General features: G+C 46.3%; 1 pseudogene; it reads right to left on the bottom strand.

Annotated features, from left to right (window-relative positions):
- Positions 1–1,474: 1,474 nt before the first annotated feature.
- On the bottom strand, positions 1,475–1,591 carry LOC124709445 (annotated as a pseudogene).
- Positions 1,592–21,446: the final 19,855 nt, after the last annotated feature.

Below are 21,446 nucleotides of genomic sequence, written 5' to 3'. Positions count from 1 at the left end.
GTTTTAGAATATTTTATTAGTTTTGCTGACCTAAGCTCTTGTATTCGTGTCGGTGTCACTGACAATTCGCTTGTCTGGGCACATGTGACCCACGAGGTATTCCACCTTGTGCTCATGAACAGTGATCCGGTGTTCATTTTCAGGCCGACATTCTCGGTGACAGCTTTATCGGACCATACATTCTTCCAGTCTGGCTCGACAGGCAGATATACCGCATCTTCATGGAAAATGTGTTGTCAAAACTACTAGAGGACGTACTTCTGAATGTTAGATGAAGAATGTACTTCGAGCCCAATGAGGTGCTACCGCATTTCAGTACTGCTGTGAGGAATTATCTGAGTGCCAGCTTCGGCAATCGATGGATCGGCCTCGCCACCAGGTCACATGACCTCACGTGGCTGGATTTCTTTCTCTGGGCATGTGAAGCAGCTGGTACGTGAAATCGTTCTGAAAATGGACGAAGACCTCGTCGCTAGAACTGCCCCCGCTACTGGTACCATTACGGACAAGCCAGGAATTTTCTAACGTACTCAGTAATCAATGGCCCGACGATGTACTGCGTGCATACAGGCGAGTGGTCGAGCAGTTGAAAGGAAGTGAAGGAGGTTAGAGCTTCACCTTCCGTCGACATCGATGTCATTAGAGTCGGCTTGCAATCGAGCAGTTCCGGTGAATGTCACTGCTGTAATTATCATGCTCAGCTACCTTCTGTGTAAATCGTCTCTAGCATCAGAAACTGCCGTCAGGGACTGTATGTGCCACAACTAAATATATTTGTTTTGACAATTGCTACTTCCTGTATTAATTTGAATGAATAGCTTCGGAACACCCTGTATAAAAAAACATATACGCATTGTGTTTCTCTGTCACAAAAGTTTGTTATTTACTGTCTTTCGTGTTGGTGCAGTTTTATTCTCCAACAGTGTGTATCATTTAGATTTAAGCTAAACGTGTTCTGAGTCAACACTGACAGTGTGTAACGGTTCATATCTCACCCTAATTAGTAAACAAATTAGAACGAGATGTGGAAGATTACTCGCGTGACACATTACTGCTAACGGCGTAAGTCGCTCTTTACGAACTGCTGCATATGCAGAGCTGCGTTCACCAATTCGCAACGAAGAGGTCTGTCAATTTTCCTTCTGTCCTAGCTTGACGGATGGGGAAGGTTGATTACCTCGAGTCTTCTACAGTTGTCTCGATGTCCCCACTGGTTTTCTTCTCCGTCGGTCGCAGATCCTAATATGCAACCAATGAACAGTGAATAGTAGTAGCACTCCGTCGTCAGGCCGCGAGTGGCCTACCGGGACCATCCGACCGCCGTGTCATCCACAGAGGAGGATGCGGATCTGAGGGGCATGGGGTCAGCATACAGCTCTCCCGATCGTTATGATGGTATTCTTGACCGAAGCCCGTACTATTCTGTCGAGTAGCTCCTCAATTGGCATCACGAGGCTGAGTGCACCCCGAAAAATGGCAACAGCGCATGGCGGCTGGATGGTCACCCATCCAAGTGCCAGCCACGCCTAACAGCGCTTAACTTCGGTGATCTCACGGGAACCGGTGTATCCACTGCGGCAAGGCCGTTGCCCAAATTGGAATATCTCAACGCAGCTACAGTGAAAGTCTCAAGATAAAGACATACCACCTGATTTCTACTGCTCTCAATCTTACAGTCAGTAAAATGAATCGTTATTATATGAAATCATCCGAGAGCCTGTTCAACAGTAATGTCTCCATCAAACATCGCGCATCATGCAAATTCATAAAATTATCTGCACACGATTTTGCTGACAGTACAATGTCGTACACAAACGTTTTCCGAAGCTATTCCAGTAGCAATTAACTTTTACGCGAACTTAGGGAGCGTACACGGCACGCACGCATTCCCTGTAGGAAACAGCTTACGTTGACATGCATGCAGACGGGACTTAGGCCTCGAGACGCGATAACCAACGTCACGGGACACAGCGCCTTTTGCACGCGGAACGAGCTGGTTGACATGATTTAGCACTCGCAACGCTCTCCAGCGGCAGTTGTCGGCTTGATTTGGCTCGCAAAGCAAACAGCTTGCTCACGAAAACGTAAGCGTGTAGAATTCCTATGTTAGCCCAATTTAAACGAACATTTCCTCTCCTAACCATGTTGTTCTATCTGTGGTATATACACTCCTGGAAATTGAAATAAGAACGCCGTGAATTCATTGTCCCAGGAAGGGGAAACTTTATTGACACATTCCTGGGGTCACATACATAACATGATCACACTGACAGAACCACAGGCACATAGACACAGGCAACAGAGCATGCACAATGTCGGCACTAGTACACTGTATATCCACCTTTCGCAGCAATGCAGGCTGCTATACTCCCATGGAGACGATCGTAGAGATGCTGGATGTAGTCCTGTGGAACGGCTTGCCATGCCATTTCCACCTGGCGCCTCAGTTGGACCAGCGTTCGTGCTGGACGTGCAGACCGCGTGAGACGACGCTTCACCCAGTCCCAAACATGCTCAATGGGGGACAGATCCGGAGATCTTGCTGGCCAGGGTAGCTGACTTACACCTTCTAGAGCACGTTGGGTGGCACGGGATACATGCGGACGTGCATTGTCCTGTTGGAACAGCAAGTTCCCTTGCCGGTCTAGGAATGGTAGAACGATGGGTTCGATGACGGTTTGGATGTACCGTGCACTATTCAGTGTCCCCTCGACGATCACCAGTGGTGTACGGCCAGTGTAGGAGATCGCTCCCCCCACCATGAGGCCGGGTGTTGGCCCTGTGTGCCTCGGTCGTATGCAGTCCTGATTGTGGCGCTCACCTGCACGGCGCCAAACACGCATACGACCATCATTGGCACCAAGGCAGAAGCGACTCTCATCGCTGAAGACGACACGTCTCCATTCGTCCCTCCATTCACGCCTGTCGCGACACCACTGGAGGCGGGCTGCACGATGTTGGGGCGTGAGCGGAAGACGGCCTAACGGTGTGCGGGACCGTAGCCCAGCTTCATGGAGACGGTTGCGAATGGTCCTCGCCGATACCCCAGGAGCAACAGTGTCCCTAATTTGCTAGGAAGTGGCGGTGCGGTCCCCTACGGCACTGCGTAGGATCCTACGGTCTTGGCGTGCATCCGTGTGTCGCTGCGGTCCGGTCCCAGGTCGACGGGCACGTGCACCTTCCGCCGACCACTGGCGACAACATCGATGTACTGTGAAGACCTCACGCCCCACGTGTTGAGCAATTCGGCGGTACGTCCACCCGGCCTCCCGCATGCCCACTATACGCCCTCGCTCAAAGTCCGTCAACTGCACATACGGTCCACGTCCACGCTGTCGCGGCATGCTACCAGTGTTAAAGACTGCGATGGAGCTCCGTATGCCACGGCAAACTGGCTGACACTGACGGCGGCGGTGCACAAATGCTGCGCAGCTAGCGCCATTCGACGGCCAACACCGCGGTTCCTGGTGTGTCCGCTGTGCCGTGCGTGTGATCATTGCTTGTACAGCCCTCTCGCAGTGTCCGGAGCAAGTATGGTGGCTCTGACACACCGGTGTCAATGTGTTCTTTTTTCCATTTCCAGGAGTGTATAAATAAAAATTTCAGTATCCGCTTACTTAGATATACGTAACATCAATGACTACAGCAATTATTTCTGTATATTTCATAGGAAGGTTCCTGAGCCTTGTAGAAAATGCGAAGGTGAAAAAAAGAAATTTGTCTACAGCAGGATGCGAATCCTCTGCCGAACTACCCGTGGTTCGGTAACGTGACACCTTAACCAACTACGCTATGCTGAGACTCTGCTTGTATTGAGTTCATGTTTTATGTTACACTCTTCTGAAGAGTTTAATCGCCGAAATGTTTTCAATTGAACGTTTAATTATAACATATCCTAACAATACGAAACGCGTGTGCCATTTTATTAAAACGGCGCACTCCCGTAACACACGGACAATAACGTGAAAATAACTACGAAATTCTTTAAAGACCAATATGACGTTTCGCATCATTCCAGTACAACAGATCGTACCGATAACGATTCGTTTTCGAGACATCCAACGTGCTAGTGTTTAGATACAGGACAAACTAAACACGTCAGTATAAACTGAACACAACAAATGAAATATGACGTCTTGCTTTCTGCTTGTGACATAATGAGCGATCTTGCTTCCTATTGGTTGTACCTTACATGGCATATTGCCGAAATATCGTAGAGCTTATTTTGTATTTCATCGGATGAAATGGCTCCTCACGGCGAAACAGCAGGAAGTGACGTCACAAAACTCGTAGAGTACCACGTCAGTGTTTGCTAACTCGTGCCGGCCGGAGTGGCCGTGCGGTTCTAGGCGCTACAGTCTGGAACCGAGCGACCGCTACGGTCTCAGGTTCGAATACTGCCTCGGGCATGGATGTGTGTGATGTCCTTAGGTTAGTTAGGTTTAATTAGTTCTAAGTTCTAGGCGACTGATGACCTCAGAAGTTAAGTCACATAGTGCTCAGAGCCATTTGAACCATTTTTTTGCTAACTCGTCCCGTGTGCCGACGGTTTAACAGCCTGTTCAGGGAGCGCTTGTGATTGGTTGGTTCCTCTCGCTAATGATTTACATCAGCTGAATTTTTTAATTTAGCTTTGAGGTGAATTTAGAGATATTTAAAGTACAGTTAGGAAGCCATTAGTGTCGATATGGTCTTCAGTGTTGTTAGAAATGTGCACTGACACTGAAACGGTAGATATAAGTAATTAAAGTTATGCACATAGGTCCAACCAAGTAGGAGAATCGCTGCTCTCTTTACACATTCCAGCACGATAATGCATATACTCACACCGTTTCCATATTTAACGGCCACCGTCTGCTTGGTGGGACGGTTTAAAAATGTTCAAATGTGTGTGAAATCTTATGGGACTTAACTGCTAAGGTCATCAGTCCCTAAGCTTACCCACTACTTACGCTAAATTATCCTAAGGACAAACACACACACACATGCCCGAGGGTGGACTCGAACCTCCGCCGGGACCAGCCGCACAGTCTATGAGTGCAGCGCCTTACACCGCTCGGCTAATACCGCGCGGCTTGGTGGGACGGGTAGGTCTACCAATATTGCCTGCTCGCTGACTTACAGTAGTGTGAGCCTTTATACTGTATGACAAAACGTGATAGAACGTGGGCTGAAATGTGGCATAAATGCTACGAGTGGAACACAAGGACCATGAATCGATCTCAGTACCCTAGGGAAATCCGACCCAATTTGAAATACAGCTACAATTTTGCCCCGTTGCGTTACTTATCGAAAATTGTTGGACGTGACGAAGTTTCCAAAGATGCACGCATGATTCAGTGCATCGTATGCAATGGGCAACTATCTTTGACCTGACACACAGGAAAGTGAAACTAAAGTTTAACGGAGTTCCTTGGAGCGGCGGCTACTGACAGCATCGCTGGCGAAAGTTGGAAAGGGCTGGCTTTGTTTGTGGTACTCCTGATGGAACTACTGCATGCTGTTTTAGTTTTTGAGATTCTCCCATATTACTGTGTGTAGGAAACACATTTCCTTTATCGTTCCCCGCATTAAGTCACAGCACATTATTCACTTACGATGTTTCTTTCACACGCAGTAAATCCATCCCCTCGGGATACCTTATTCTACTTCTGATGTTTCTTTCACACACAGTAAATCCACTTCCTTACTGATGTCTTGCGTGAACCGGAACTCGGTAATTTGCGTAAGTATTTGAGCATCGGCCGTGTGGGCGAATGTTTTAACGCAGTCTGTCAGTCTCCTTTCTTCTATAATGTGTATGTAGCCTCTCTTAGCTGGAGGCAAGCCATTTAAATACACTGGGAACTTACTGTCGTAAATTACTTTCAAATTTTGACTGGAATACTCTCTTTCAAATTCTGAAGGTAGCAGGGGTAAAATACAGGGAGCGAATGGCTATTTACAATTTGTACAGAAACCAGATGGCAGTTATAAGAGTCGAGGGACATGAAAGGGAAGCAGTTGTTGGGAAGGGAGTAAGACAGGGTTGTAGCCTCTCCCCGATTTTATTCAATCTGTATATTGAGCAAGCAGTAAAGGAAACAAAAGAAAAGTTCGGAGTAGGTATTACAATCCATGGAGAAGAAATAAAAACTTTGAGGTTCGCCGATGACATTGTAATTCTGTCAGAGACAGCAAAGGACTTGGAAGAGCAGTTGAACGGAATGGACAGTGTCTTGAAAGGAGGGTATAAGATGAACATCAACAAAAGCAAAACGAGGATAATGGAACGTAGTCGAATTAAGTCGGGTGATGCTGAGAGAATTAGATTAGGAAATGAGACACTTAAAGTAGTAAAGGAGTTTTGCTATTTGGGGAGCGAAATAACTGATGATGGTCGAAGTAGAGAGGATATAAAATGTAGACTGGCAATGGCAAGGAAAGCGTTTCTGAAGAAGAGAAATTTGTTAACATCGAGAGATTTAAGTGTCAGGAAGTCGTTTCTGAAATTATTTGTATGGAGTATACCCAAGTATGGAAGTGAAACATGGACGATAAATAATTCGGACAAGAAGAGAATGGAAGCTTTCGAAATATGGTGCTACAGAAGAATGCTAAAGGTTAGATGGGTAGATCACATAACTAACGAGGTGGTACTGAATAGGACTGGGGAAAAGAGGAGTTTGTGGCACAACTTGACTAGAAGAAGGGATCGCTTGGTAGGACACGTTCTGAGGCATCAAGGGATCACCACTTTAGTATTTGAGGGCAGTGTGGAGGGTAAAAATCGCAGAGGGAGTCCAAGAGATGAATACACTAAGCAGATTCAGAAGGATGTAGGTTACAGTAAGTGCTGGGAGATGAAGAAGCTTGCACAGGATAGAGTAGCATGGAGAGCTGCATCAAACCAGTCTCAGGACTGAAGACCACAACAACAACACATGTCTTAAAAGGACTCCAGTTGGTATTTTCCTTTTTGTAGAATGCTCACAGGGGTGCATCTTACAAACTTATGTTAATGCACTGAAAAAAAGTGGATGTGCCACTAATTATGACATACACGGCGTTCGTTTTAACTGAAGAAATGCCTTGAAAACTATACAGCGGACCAAAAACAGTTATAATGCGAATTTCTTTCCTCGTTTCGTGACAGACTGCGCTGTAATCGGAGGTAAAGAAATGGGTACACAATCATGCTACTTAAAGGCCCCCAAGGGCACATGGGACCTCACCCCTACGCTGAGAGGATAGGACCGACCAGTGCTCCATAACTTCTAATTGGAAACCACTTTCGCAACGTCAGATTTCTCCGAAACATTGAACATGATGCTACTCGACGCGCTACCGTGGCCGTGTAGCGAACTGTGACGTATCGTAACAGGCAGTACACTGCGAATGGAGCTCACGCACCATGCAGACGTAGCAAGCATTACAATACTTGCGCAGTGGTTATTGCCTACACACTTACCTATCATTTGAAGAACAGTCGTGCAAGTGGACGATGAACATTGCAAACACAGAAGAAAAAAATTGGATTGATGGTTCAAATGGCTCTGAGCACTATGGGACTAAACTTCTGAGGTCATCAGTCCCCTAGAACTTAGAACTACTTAAACCTAACTAACCTAAGGACATCACACACATCCATGCCCGAGGCAGGATTCGAACCTGCGACCGTAGCGGTCGCGCGGTTTCAGACTGTAGCGCCTAGAACCGCTCGGCCACTCCGGCCGGCAATTGGATTGATCCTGATATACGGAGAGTGTAGGAGAAATATTGAGGCTCCTGTTGCCTTGCATTCCGAACGTTTCCATAGAAAGCTCTCTCTCGTTCGTTCTTTTAAAAGGTTGTGAACGCTTTTACATCTGATGGCAGCGTACAGACCGGCAAATGGAAATGATGCAATGTGTTACAGGGGAAGTTAATGAAGTAGCTGCACTAGCGGCAGTGCACGACAACGCAAGGGTAAGCACCCACCATTACACAACGATTCCCGTATGTCCGTAGAAAGTATTATCACAATACTCATCGTCATAAGTACCACCCACACCACGTGTCACTGCATCAAGAACTTCTGGCCCCAGTTTCCATAACCGGGTAGTATTTTGTGAAGGGGGCGTCAACAAAAGCAAACGACCCGCACGTTCTTTGCCGAGGTATTATTTTACGATGAGTCTACAGCGTTAACCAGCATAACATGCATTACTAGAGCGTAGACAATCTCCATTGCTTACGGCAAGTTGACCATCAAAGTAGTCGGTCAGCTAATGTATGGTGTGGCATCATGGGCAACAAACTCATTCGTCCGCATTTTATCGACGGCAATTTGAACTGGCGCAAATATCGAACGTTTTTGGAGCAGGAACTACCGGTACTACTGCAGGATGTCGCTTTGGACTTTGGACAACATACACTCCTGGAAATGGAAAAAAGAACACATTGACACCGGTGTGTCAGACCCACCATACTTGCTCCGGACACTGCGAGAGGGCTGTACAAGCTATGATCACACGCACGGCACAGCGGACACACCAGGAACCGCGGTGTTGGCCGTCGAATGGTGCTAGCTGCGCAGCATTTGTGCACCGCCGCCGTCAGTGTCAGCCAGTTTGCCGTGGCATACGGAGATCCATCGCAGTCTTTAACACTGGTAGCATGCCGCGACAGCGTGGACGTGAACCGTATGTGCAGTTGACGGACTTTGAGCGAGGGCGTATAGTGGGCATGCGGGAGGCCGGGTGGACGTACCGCCGAATTGCTCAACACGTGGGGCGTGAGGTCTCCACAGTACATCGATGTTGTCGCCAGTGGTCGGCGGAAGGTGCACGTGCCCGTCGACCTGGGACCGGACCGCAGCGACGCACGGATGCACGCCAAGACCGTAGGATCCTATGCAGTGCCGTAGGGGACCGCACCGCCACTTCCCAGCAAATTAGGGACACTGTTGCTCCTGGGGTATCGGCGAGGACCATTCGCAACCGTCTCCATGAAGCTGGGCTACGGTCCCGCACACCGTTAGGCCGTCTTCCGCTCACGCCCCAACATCGTGCAGCCCACCTCCAGTGGTGTCGCGACAGGCGTGAATGGAGGGACGAATGGAGACGTGTCGTCTTCAGCGATGAGAGTCGCTTCTGCCTTGGTGCCAATGATGGTCGTATGCGTGTTTGGCGCCGTGCAGGTGAGCGCCACAATCAGGACTGCATACGACCGAGGCACACAGGGCCAACACCCGGCATCATGGTGTGGGGAGCGATCTCCTACACTGGCCGTACACCACTGGTGATCGTCGAGGGGACACTGAATAGTGCACGGTACATCCAAACCGGCATCGAACCCATCGTTCTACCATTCCTAGACCGGCAAGGGAACTTGCTGTTCCAACAGGACAATGCACGTCCGCATGTATCCCGTGCCACCCAACGTGCTCTAGAAGGTGTAAGTCAACTACCCTGGCCAGCAAGATCTCCGGATCTGTCCCCCATTGAGCATGTTTGGGACTGGATGAAGCGTCGTCTCACGCGGTCTGCACGTCCAGCACGAACGCTGGTCCAACTGAGGCGCCAGGTGGAAATGGCATGGCAAGCCGTTCCACAGGACTACATCCAGCATCTCTACGATCGTCTCCATGGGAGAATAGCAGCCTGCATTGCTGCGAAAGGTGGATATACACTGTACTAGTGCCGACATTATGCATGCTCTGTTGCCTGTGTCTATGTGCCTGTGGTTCTGTCAGTGTGATCATGTGATGTATCTGACCCCAGGAATGTGTCAATAAAGTTTCCCCTTCCTGGGACAATGAATTCACGGTGTTCTTATTTCAATTTCCAGGAGTGTATGTTGTTTTAGCATGACTGTTTCCCAGCGCGTAATGCAATTGAAGCACGGGAGATATTAGACGGTGTCTGCAATGGTTGGTGGATCGGCGGAGGTGGCACGATTAATTGGCTCGCTAGGTCGCCGGATTTGAGGATATTTAAAAGATAAGGTGTACCAGCAAGTGCCAATTAGCCGTGAAGATATAATCGATCGCATAGGAAACACCTGTGCTGACAATCCCGCAGATGTGATTCTGTCCTGTGTACAGTCATTTGAAAAGCGGATCATTAAGTGTGTTGCATTGGCGGTACTGCGTTTGAACACTTCCTTTAATTGGAAAAGTGGAGTAGTGTTCGCCCCGAGCCAAGGCCACAGTGGCGCGCCGAGTTGTCGGAGGATTACGACATTGTGAATGGGGTTTCCAATTAGGAGTTATGAAATATTGGCCTGTTTACCCACGCAGTACGGATGTAGGTTCCACGTACCGCTGGATATTCAAGGGCCTTTGAGTAGCATGTCATAAACCACGATAGTGTATCAATTTCTATTTCTCCTTTTACAGCGCTATCTGTGGTGAAACGAAGAAGCCGGCCGTTGTGGCCGAGCGGTTCTAGGCGCTTCAGTCAACAATTCGCAAAACTGGACACGGAAATGTGTATTCGTGTCTATATATTTTAATGAACAGCCGACACGGTAGCTCAGCGTGCTCGGCCAGAGAGCTAGCTGCTCTCTGTAATAAAAAACTGAGTGAAGGGATCGACAACGAACTTCAACGGGTGTCATGTGACGTCCACCACGACAAAACAGAACGAACGAAATGGAAAAGAAAAAAGAAAAGAAAAGAAAAAGGTCCCGAACCACGCGGCTGCTGCATTCGCAGGTTCGAATCCTGCCTCGGCCATGGATGTGTGTGATGTCCTTAGTTTAGTCAGGTTTAAGTAATTCTTCTAAGTCTAGGGGACTGAAGACCTCAGATGTTAAGTACCATAGTGCTTAGAGCCATTTGAACCATTTTGAAACGAAGAAAATGCTTCAGACACAACGCAAGCAGATTTTGCCGTAGAGTCGTAATCTGCAATAAAAGACGCGGGTTCATATTGAAGATTTGAAATTTGCCTCCGCCATCCACGCACATAGTGGGGTGGGGTCAAGTGTGGTATCATTTGATGTCCCCCTCAGCCGGCCGGATTGACTGAGCGGTTCTAGCCGCTACAGTCTGGAGCCGCCCGACCGCTACGATCGCAGGTTCGAATCCCGCCTCGGGCACGGATGTGGGTGATGTCCTTAGGTTAGTTAGGTTTAAGTAGTTCTAAGTTCTAGGGGACTGATGACCTCAGAAGTTAAGTCCCGTAGTGCTCAGAGCCATTTGAACCATTTTTTTTATGTCCCCCTCCGAGAGAAATAAATTGGAATTAATTGTTTTTTTGATCCGACGTGTAGGTTTCGAGATATTTCAATATCTTCAGTTAAGACGAACACTCTGTATAAGCGTACTTATTTAGCATTTGGTGAAAGGAAAGGGGTGTGTGGACAGGGGTTACAGTTTTGTTGCTTGGTTGTTGTAATGATGTTTCATAAATTATGTGCACTGTGAAAAACAAGTGGAATTCTTAACATCATCACTGTTGGAGAACTTTTGCATTCTCTCTGTTGATTGCTTATACTGTTAACTAGCGAATTCACTTTATATGTCAGTATTGTTTTGTTATCATCTAAATACAGCGAAGCTAAGCCACACCTTGTCCACGTCTGTGTTATTTTCTCTGATGTTTGGTCCCATCTTCCACAATTACCTATTCAAGGCCATTACAACCATTCAACAGGCGATGACCTGTGATCCGCCTTAACTCTATCTTCCTCTCCATATTTCATCCTCTAGTAGCTGTGAAGCTACATCTTTTTATCACCTGTAAGTTTCAACGTCGCAATATAACGAACAGGGCATCCAGTGACCCATGTAGAGTACATTTCTTGGGGCACCCAGTGACCACGTACAGTACATTTCTTTGAATTAGAATCAAGTCGCCTCTCACCAAACTCCGAATTAGTGTGTTTATATGTGGCAGTTAGTGTAGTATCCACTCCTATGTTTGTTTTTCAGTATATTCTTATAGGTTTGTATCTTGCACAGGCTGCACCCACAAGTGAGTACCACAGATTTTTCTTGTGAGGGTGAATCCAGTTACTTTAAAGTTTTCAGTTGCATGTCAGGCATTTTCAACGCTCAACCATTCGTATGTGTAGAAGTCTGAGGTTGTCTTGCTCAATCAAAATATGCGATGAGGTAGTATGATGAAACGGTGTCAAATGGTCTTTCACTTTCATAAAGGTAGTTATAAAGAACCAAGCAAAGTCAGATGCACTGTATAACCTGTCTTCACCCTGCCTAGACGTGCTTTCAGACAACAAGTAGCAATCTTAAAACTGGCTGAAATGTAATAGGATTCTCTTTATACATATCTGCTGCTACTTTACAACATGTAGGCGTACATCCTGCTGGACAGGGACAGGAAACATCTGTAATGTATTGAATATAGCGTATATACACTTACATGGTCCGTGTAGATGTTATAACAAACTCCAGTTTTAAAGACCATGACGAGATGAAGTGTAATGTTGATCAGATATAGCGAAATAACATTTCATGTTGTTATGTACCTAGTAGACATGGATTTCGTGGACAGAAAAGAGAACAGAAACTGAAGGGAGGCGAGCAGTTCTGTTTTAACAAGTAGCAGGAGGTCGACTCAGTGGCACAAAAACAATACCATTTCGATAGACATTCCCCCCCCCCCCCCTCTAACTACCACCTATCACTGTCGCTCTAATGACGGTGGCCCATTAATAGTACGAGGAAGAATCTTAGCCAATAAGCACACCTCTTCGGAACAGCGCAGGAAACACTTCCATAAGTGAATGCGAAATTCTTCACAGTGACATAATCGATTTCGTACGGGCCAGCTTCCATGGCCTAATTCTACAAACCATGAAACAAGAACACAGTTCAACCTACTTTTTACACTTTTTAAAATATCGGAATAAGTACAAGACATGCGATGCTCGCCATTTCCCCCCATTCGATAAAAGAAACAAGGAAAGCGGCTCCATTACAGAACGACGGAGGAGAAAAATGAGCTGTATGGAACCCGATCTAAAATACGCAATACCAGCTTGTGTGGGTGACGATCCTTCAGTCAGCACTGTTTAATTTGCCCGTGAAATGCCTTTGGCACAGAGTACTGCATGGAAAGCGGAAGACCTACTACATCCCTACCATTCATGGCTACTGTAAGATGTAACCCTCTGAGATCTACCTAATTGTGGCTAAAGATTATTACTAATGTTTATTATTGGCAAGTACACAAGCACCCAATGATTCAAAATCCACTGCTTCCGCAGATATACTGAGCTTTTTTGACACTATGTTTTCGTCTAGAGCAGCATAGGGCTTCTGTAGAATTTACTTTAGTTCTGAATAATAAGAAAAACTTTCTATGATGGTAGTTTGTTTCCTTACACTGGCAGCTCATATTAGAATTTGTTAATTAAGCATCTAGACTGGCTGACGATAAAATCATTCGAAGCGATAATACTGTTCCAGTTCGAGTGATGTACAATATGTGTCAGCTCCTGTTGATGTTGCCACGCCGTACCTCCCTGCCTTAAAGTTGGACAGCTTCTTTTGAAACGGTGGATTGTCGTGTCAGCCGAGCTATATGTCTGAATTACGTCACGTGTTTTACTTCAAATTCTATAATTTATAACTGAGCTGAAGACTAATTTTGTGCACTATTCAGCGCATGGTAATAGAAATGGGACTCACTCAAAGAGTGTTGTTTCTGTTGTCATGCACATCATCTTTGCACTACGTTGATCGTACAGCGGGCACTAGAGGATAGAAAGGTTAAAAAACTATATAATTTCCAGATTAAGGTTGTGTATAACAAATGATAATCTTCAATTGGGAGGGCACGAATCTGGAATCAGAGTTTGTAAGACAGGGTATTTTGAAAGCTATACGTCATCGCATGTGGACGCCTACTGTTTATTGTTCTTTTTCTCGTACTTTTTTCCCGCATCAGCGCAGGGTCGGCACGGTTATATACGAATCTGGCGTGGTTAATTCAAGAGGTGACCGGATGCTCATCCTGTCTCTCTCGGTACCCCCCCCCCCCCCCGCCCCACCTTCCCAGGCCGACATCCTCCTCCTCCGCTGGACGGAATACGGAATATGTGTGCCCTATCCGCCTGCATGTAGTGTTATTTATGCGCAAGTGAGCGAAAGTATTCAAAATGTTTATGAATTGTGTAACTGAGGCAGGACTTCGATACCAACTCGGCATTCACCTAGTAGGATGTGGGAAACCACCTAAAACCACATCCAGGCTCGACAGCACGCCGACCCTCACCGTTAATTCACCGGTCGGATTCGATTCCGAGCCGGCGCATGGCCCTATCCCGAAAACGGTGGTTTAGCACGCACGGGTATTCAGATACCTTAATTAGTTACTGTTAATCACAACATTGGCTTTTGTGTGAATCAAGGTAAGCTTATTATGATTTGTTTGGACTGAGATAGCTCGGCTGCTTCAAAAGACTATTTTTAAAAAGTGTAAAAAGTAGGTTGAACTGTGTTCTTGTTTCATGGTTTGTAGAATTAGGTTATGGAAGCTGTCCCGTACGAAACCAATTATGTCACTGAAAAGAATTTCGCATTCTCTTATGGAAGGGGGAGGGCGATCTCTATCGAAATGGTATAGTTTTTGTATCACCGTGTCGACCTCCTGTTACTTGTTATCTCACACGCCCTATCTGGATAGTTACTTCCGAGATGGCACGAATCTTCATCTGTGTTGAAAGAAAATTCATTTTTCAGATATCTCAACTGCTTCCCGAAATTTTCTTCTACAAATTTTACTTTCTTTGACTAGAACTACGCTATGCTATTAAAACGTTTATCCTCACCATTGTTCTTCTGTTGCTTCGCTGTTGCAAATTTCAAAATTGATTTCAAGTTTGAGGCACTTGTGTTCTTTCATACATTCTCTTAATTTACATCCGGATCTCTACACGTCACAACACACATCACCGTGTGTGGTGGAGGACACTTCTGACACCACTGTCATTTCCTTCCTCCCCTGTTCCATTGACGAATTGGGCGTGTTAGGAGCGACTGTCGGTAAACCTACGCATGATATCTAATTTCTCAGAGTTTTTCCGTCGTGGTCATTTCGCGAGACATATATGTGAGAGAAAGTTGCATGTTGCTCAGCTCTTCTTGGAAGTTCTCGCAAATTCGAACGGTAAGCTTCTCCGTGATACAAATCGCCTCTCTTGCAAACATCTACCACTGGAGCTTGTTTAGCATCTCCGTAAAACTCCCGCACTTACTAAACGATAACTTGATGAAATGTGCAGCTCTTCTTTGATCCTCTCTCCCTCTTCTGTTAATCTACTCGTTCAAGGGCTCCACACTGACGAGCAATAATAAAAAATCGGAGTTCCTGTCATTCTGTGTGCCACTTCTTTCCTTAATATCAGCTTGGAATATACCTTTCCTACTGTTACGCCGCACGACATTTCATTGTACATGCGTAACTATTTTAATGTTTTACTTGGCGATGCAACAGATATCAGAGCACCAAGAGAGCGAGGAAAGCAGGAACACAGACACTGCAGTGCTACATAATAAGGTTTTAAGAAGTCATACTTCCAAACTTCAGCGCCAGAGCGCCACTGCGATAACCAAACGTTGGAGTAAGATCCAAGCTCGGTGACCCAGAATAATTACTGAATGACCATAGTGAGGCAAGGAGCCCTGACGAGACGAAAAAATGATAAGTGCGATCATACACTCACAGGCAACGCGCCGTAAACACAGGCTCAGCTCGTTAAAAAATAACGGGGCTTCCGGAGCTCAAAGACCCGCACGGTTTTGCCGCCATTCTGTCCATGTCACTGGAACCAGAGATGACGATGGTCTATCGAGTTTCAGTGAAACAATGACAAGCTGATCGATGTTGCCGATTTCAACACTGAGATGCAGACAACCTGATGCAATCCACTGGTATGGTTAGCAGTTTATACCTGCTGGTACGTCGTAGATGAAGAGAAGACTGGTGTGCTTCCAGCCCTCCTCCAGAGAGGGTCAAGCCGGCCGCGGTGACCGAGAGGTTCTAGGCGCTTCAATCCGGATCCGCGCGACTGCTACGGTCGCAGGTTCGAATCCTGCCTCAGGCATGGATGTGTGTGATATCCTTACGTTAGTTAGGTTTAAGTAGTTCTAAGTCTAGGGGACTGATGACCTCAGATGTTTAGTCCCATAGTGCTCAGAGCCATTTTTAAGTGAGGGTCAATCGGGACGACCTGCAAGATTCCATCTCCACCCTGACCAAGTGTGGCGCATTCACGGGGCTCCCTGGTCGATCCACAAACGTCGACTGCAGTCTTGGTCGATTCACGGTACATGACCAGGGAGTACTCCTCACAACAACCAACTACCTGCACCTCACTACGAGAGTGCTGAGGAGTGAGCCGCGCTGTACCCCAGAGTGTCTTGGCATGCGACGTCTTCCTGTCCCCACGCTGCTGCCATGCTGCCAGCACAACAGGTTTCCGTGGGTCACTGACCTCTGGCAGTGACCTCACGACTCGCTGACAAGGCGTCAGCATTTCTGCGTGGCACGTGCTTATGCCTGTCCACCATCCAACGCCACAAGACACTTAACTACTCTTCAAATCTAACCTGAGAAATAACTGATATTGCAAGTTCCGTTGTGTCGCTGATGCCACCCTCTCCCCGTACTCAGCCTCCAGCACACAGTGTGTCCCCATCTCCTTGGGTTATAACACGAGTGTTTGTTTGCGTGGTTATTCCACTTTAGGCCGGCGCGAACGGTTACTCACAAGGGGAACTCCCCGTCGCCCCTCAGTCAGATTTAGTGGTAAGATGGTCCAGTGGAGAGCCCATCAAAAACTGAACATAGATCAAGCTTGAAAACAGAGAGAAGGTGTACTGAACTGTGAAAAAAGAAGCAAAATAGAAACGCTGAACGGTCCAAGCTCAAGACATGGAACGTCGAGCAAAATGCAAGAACAACGGCGTCGTGGTGGTGTGGTCGTGCTGTTGGACTGCGAAGGGGGAGACCCCTGTTCATATATCCCTCGTGCCCCTTCTTTTTTCACAAAATTATGAACTGTCCGCCCGGTCATTGACGTGTGTGTTCGCTCTATTCAAAACTGTGTCTGTGCCGAGGTGTAATGTCGGTTTGCAACGGCGACGTGTGAAGAAGGAACCTCCAGCCGTACGTGCCTCCTATTTGTTTTACACATCTACCACATGGCCGGCCGGGGTGGCCGAGCAGTTCTAGGCGCTACAGTCTGGAACCGCGCAACCGCTACAGTCGCAGGTTCGAATCCTGCCTCGGGCATGGGTGTGTGTAATGTCCTTAGGTAGTTAGGTTTAAGTAGTTCTACGTTCAACGGGACTGATGACCTCAGAAGTTAAGACCCCTAGTGCTCAGAACCATTTTCTATCACATGTTATGAATCCTGCGTTCCTTTTTGGGAGTTTTGACTCTTAAATTCCGTTGTTGTAACATTGTTCACACCCGGTTATTTGTTATTTTTCATTTCTGTGAGAGGTCTATGCGGTTTCTCGCGTGCTTCCACTATTCATAGCATTTACTTTTGATGGTAATGTGTTCTTACCAATGACACATATTGTATAACCAATGTGTAGTATGACAATTGCCAAGACTACAGAAGGAGAACAGACACGTCAAGGACCTAACGGAAAGTTCACTATTTTATGAGAAAGGAAGGAGATTTGAACACGGATCTCCCGCTTGGCAGGCCAACACGGTCACCACGAAGCCACGATCCCGCGAGTGTAGCAATTCGCTCAACGTTACATATCTTGAGGTTGGACCGTTTACTGATTCTATTTTGCTTCTTCTTTCACTGTTCAGTAGACCTTTTTCCTGTTTTCATGCTTGATCTGTGTTCAATTTTTAGCGGGCTATCCAGTGGTTCATTTTACCAATAAATGGGGCGCTTCCCTTGTCAGATGCATTTTAGGTTTGTTGTCGTTTCCAGTAATTTGTTGCCAATAGCGTAATTATAAAACAATGAATCTCCTCACATATTTAAGCGCAATATGCTGTTTTAATGTGCGTTCAGGGTCATCTGCCATTCACTGCAGAAATGATTGCTCTTATGTTGGTCCACCTGCATGCCACTGCAGCCCAATGATTTGCAGTCTTCCCGTGGGTAATAGCATCGTCTGCAAAGAACCTCGTGGAGCTGCTGACGTTATCAAAAACGTAATTTATTCGTGTTTTAGACAGTAACAGCCCTACAAAACTCCTCTGAACGAAGAAAGATTTAGTCCCATCAACATCAAGGCCATAAGAGATTGGACACGAGCTCGGATCGTTTCAACCATGGGGAAAGAAATCGGCCGCACCCTTTCAAAAGAACCATCGCAGCATTTGCCTGGAGCGATTTAGGAAAATCACGGAAAAGCAAAATTTGAGTGAGCGGACATGGGTTAGCACTATAATCCTACCGAATGCAAGTCCAGGGTGCTAACCACAGCGCCACCTCGCTTGACCACTCCCGTGGAGGTACTCCTAAAACTTCCTTTAAATCTGTCGAGCCAATCAAAAATTTGGTCCGTTACTGGGTAAGGTCATATAATATTCATTAAACGTGAGCGTGGAACTGTGTGGAATGCCAACCGAAAGAATGGCATCGACCGGGATGCCTCCGTCTACGGTGCTCTGGACTTCCTGGATGAATGGAGCCAGCCGAGTTTCACTTTCTGTTAGATTGTATGGTCAAGTGTGTGTGAATTTCTGAGGGACCAAACTGCTGAGGTCATCGGTCCCTGTACTCACACACTACTTAAACTAACTTATGCTAAGAACAACACACACCCATGCACGAAGGAGGACTCGAACCTCCGACGGGAGTCGCCGTGCAGTCAGTTTTATTTTATTTAATCGTATGGCTAGGGCCCCCCGTCGGGCAGCCCGTTCGCCGGGTGTCGGTCTTTCAATTTGACGCCACTTCGGCGACCTGCAGTCGATGAGGATGATAGGATGATGATGATGATGACAGCACAACACCCAGTCCCTGGGCGGAGAAAATGCCCCGTCCCATCCAGGAATCGAACCCGGGCCCAGAGGATTGACAATCCGTCACGCTGACCATTCAGCTACCGGGAGCGGACTCGCGCAGTCAGTGACTTGGCGCCTCTAGCCGCGCAGCCACTCAGCGCGGCTGTTAGATTGTAACCCAAACAAATATTCACAGAAGATGTTATGTAAGGGCAAATGATGAATTTGAAAGTTGATTTTCATGAACTCTACCACTATTTCAGTAGAATTTCGTATTCACTTGTCTACACCAAGCAGAGCTCTTCAGAGGTTGTTTTGGGATTTATTTCTAATGAGGGTAACACCGTTCACAATCCGAACGATCAATTTCTCTCTTGTGTTTATTCTCTTTTTTGTATACTTTGTCTTTCAACAACCCCACAAGTAAATATCTGAAGTGGAAAGGCCCGGAGACGTTGGTGGCCAAATATCATGACCATTTCTGCCGATCCATCTTTGGGGAATGGTAGATTTATGTGACGTGTAATGTGACGACCAAAATCTGCAGGGTCTCCGTCATGTTGGAAGTTAATACTTATCCTTATAGCCAAAGGACGTTCTTCTACTAATGCTGGAAGTTCGTTTTCAGGAGAGCCGAGATAACGGGGCCGTGCAAGACGCTGCGGCAACACAACAGACCTGATCAATTGATTGTCTTTGGTACAACACCAAACATTTACATAGAAGCATTCTTGAAAATGTGTCTTCATAGAGGCATGTGGGTTTTTGTTAGTCATGGTTGTTAATAATATCGGCACGAGTGAGAATTGTGCTAGGGAAGGCGAACAGTCGACTTCAGTTTATTAGATGCACTCTGAGAAAGTGTCGTTTATCCTTAAAGGAGACTGCATATAGGACGTTACAGCGACCTATTCTTTAGAATTGCTCGAGCTTTTGGGATACGTACCAGGTCAGATCAAAGGAAAATATCGAAACAATACAAAAGCGGGCTGCTAGATTTGTTACTGGTAGGTTTGAACGACACGCTAGCGTTACGGAGATGCTTCGGGAACTCAAATGGGAATACCTGGAGGTAGGGCGTCATTGCTTTCGAGAAACACTATTGAGAAAATTTGAGGCTGAATGCAGAACGATTCTACTGCCGCCAACATACATGTCGCATAAGAAACACAAAGGTAAGATAGGAGAAACTGGGGCTGATACGGAGGCATAGAGACAGCTCTTTTTGCCTCGCTCTATTGGAAAGTGAAATAGAAGAGAATATAACTTGTAGTGGTATTGGGTACACTCCGCCACACATCGTACGTCGGCATGCGTAGTATGTATGTAGATGTCGATGTAGATGAAGTGAAAATGCCTTTCAGTAATCGGTACTGGGGGGATTACTTGGTGATTTGATATTAGCGAACAACAAAATTCCATTGATGTACAGTCATCTGCTCCTCGAAGTTGTTGAACCCGCTGCAAATGCTAAGGATAGAGGCCGTGATTTGTAATGTCATATTCTTATATGTCGAACATAGACACATATGGAAGTTTTTTGTGTGCTTATTGAAGGACTGCTTTCTGTCAACTGAATAGTATCTTCTACTTCACCCATACTTTCTTCATTTGCACGTTCACGTGAAATATGACGGTGGGGTACAGTACCATTCTCACACAGTTAAGTGAAAGCATGAATAATTTTTTTATGTGGTACTTTACAGTTAGGAAATCAACTACTGTATTCTTTACAACTAGCAGCAACTTTGCCTTTTCAAAACTGATACACACACTTTCTTGTGAATGTAGTAACTGAAAGTCACTCTTTAATTCGGCCCAAATACCCACAGTAGCAGAAAAATGTTTCCCTGTTACAGTGTCTTAACAGTGATAATTGTACACGGCGATTATTAAACAAATGTCTAATAGGATGGCACTACAGCAAAGATGGGGCCACACAATAATAAATAAGAAATAGCATTTATTAGAAGTGTGTTAAAAACTTGTACTTAACTTTGGTAAACTCTGATCATGGCACTTCATGTCCTAAAGCTAATACAATCATATGTGACTAACTTTGCTATCTCTTGGCAGTCTGTAATATTTCAAGTATTACTGACAGTAATCTGTACAGATACTCTGAAACTGGTCAAAGTTCTCCGTGAATAGAAACTATTAAGATGGAAGGTAGTATTCAAGGTACTGGAATAAACTAATGAGAGGCGCTGAAGCAGCCATCATGATTGCTGGTGCGGAACTGTGTGTGTGTGTGTGTGTGTGTGTGTGTGTGTGTGTGTGTGTGTGTCGCGTTTTGGTGCCTCTCTGCGGAAGAATTTCTGTATCCACCAGTACAAGGATGAAGTGAAGTAGTCAGCCTTAGCTACACTATCGGCGGAAGTACTGAATAGGGCAGAGGAAGTGGGGCAGAAGCAGAAAGAGCGCCATCTGGGGGCTACTGCAAGGAGCGGAGGGATGCCCTGCGAGAAGTTGTGTCTAGTGATTGCGCCCTATCGCAGTCTTAGTTTGTGTACCTCTTGCATGGTG

Source organism: Schistocerca piceifrons, chromosome 7 (assembly GCF_021461385.2).
Source record: "Schistocerca piceifrons isolate TAMUIC-IGC-003096 chromosome 7, iqSchPice1.1, whole genome shotgun sequence".
In the NCBI taxonomy this organism is placed as follows: Eukaryota; Metazoa; Arthropoda; class Insecta; order Orthoptera; family Acrididae; genus Schistocerca; species Schistocerca piceifrons.
The sequence above is the reverse complement of the archived record's forward strand: the minus strand, read 5'-3'. Positions and strand labels throughout refer to the sequence as shown.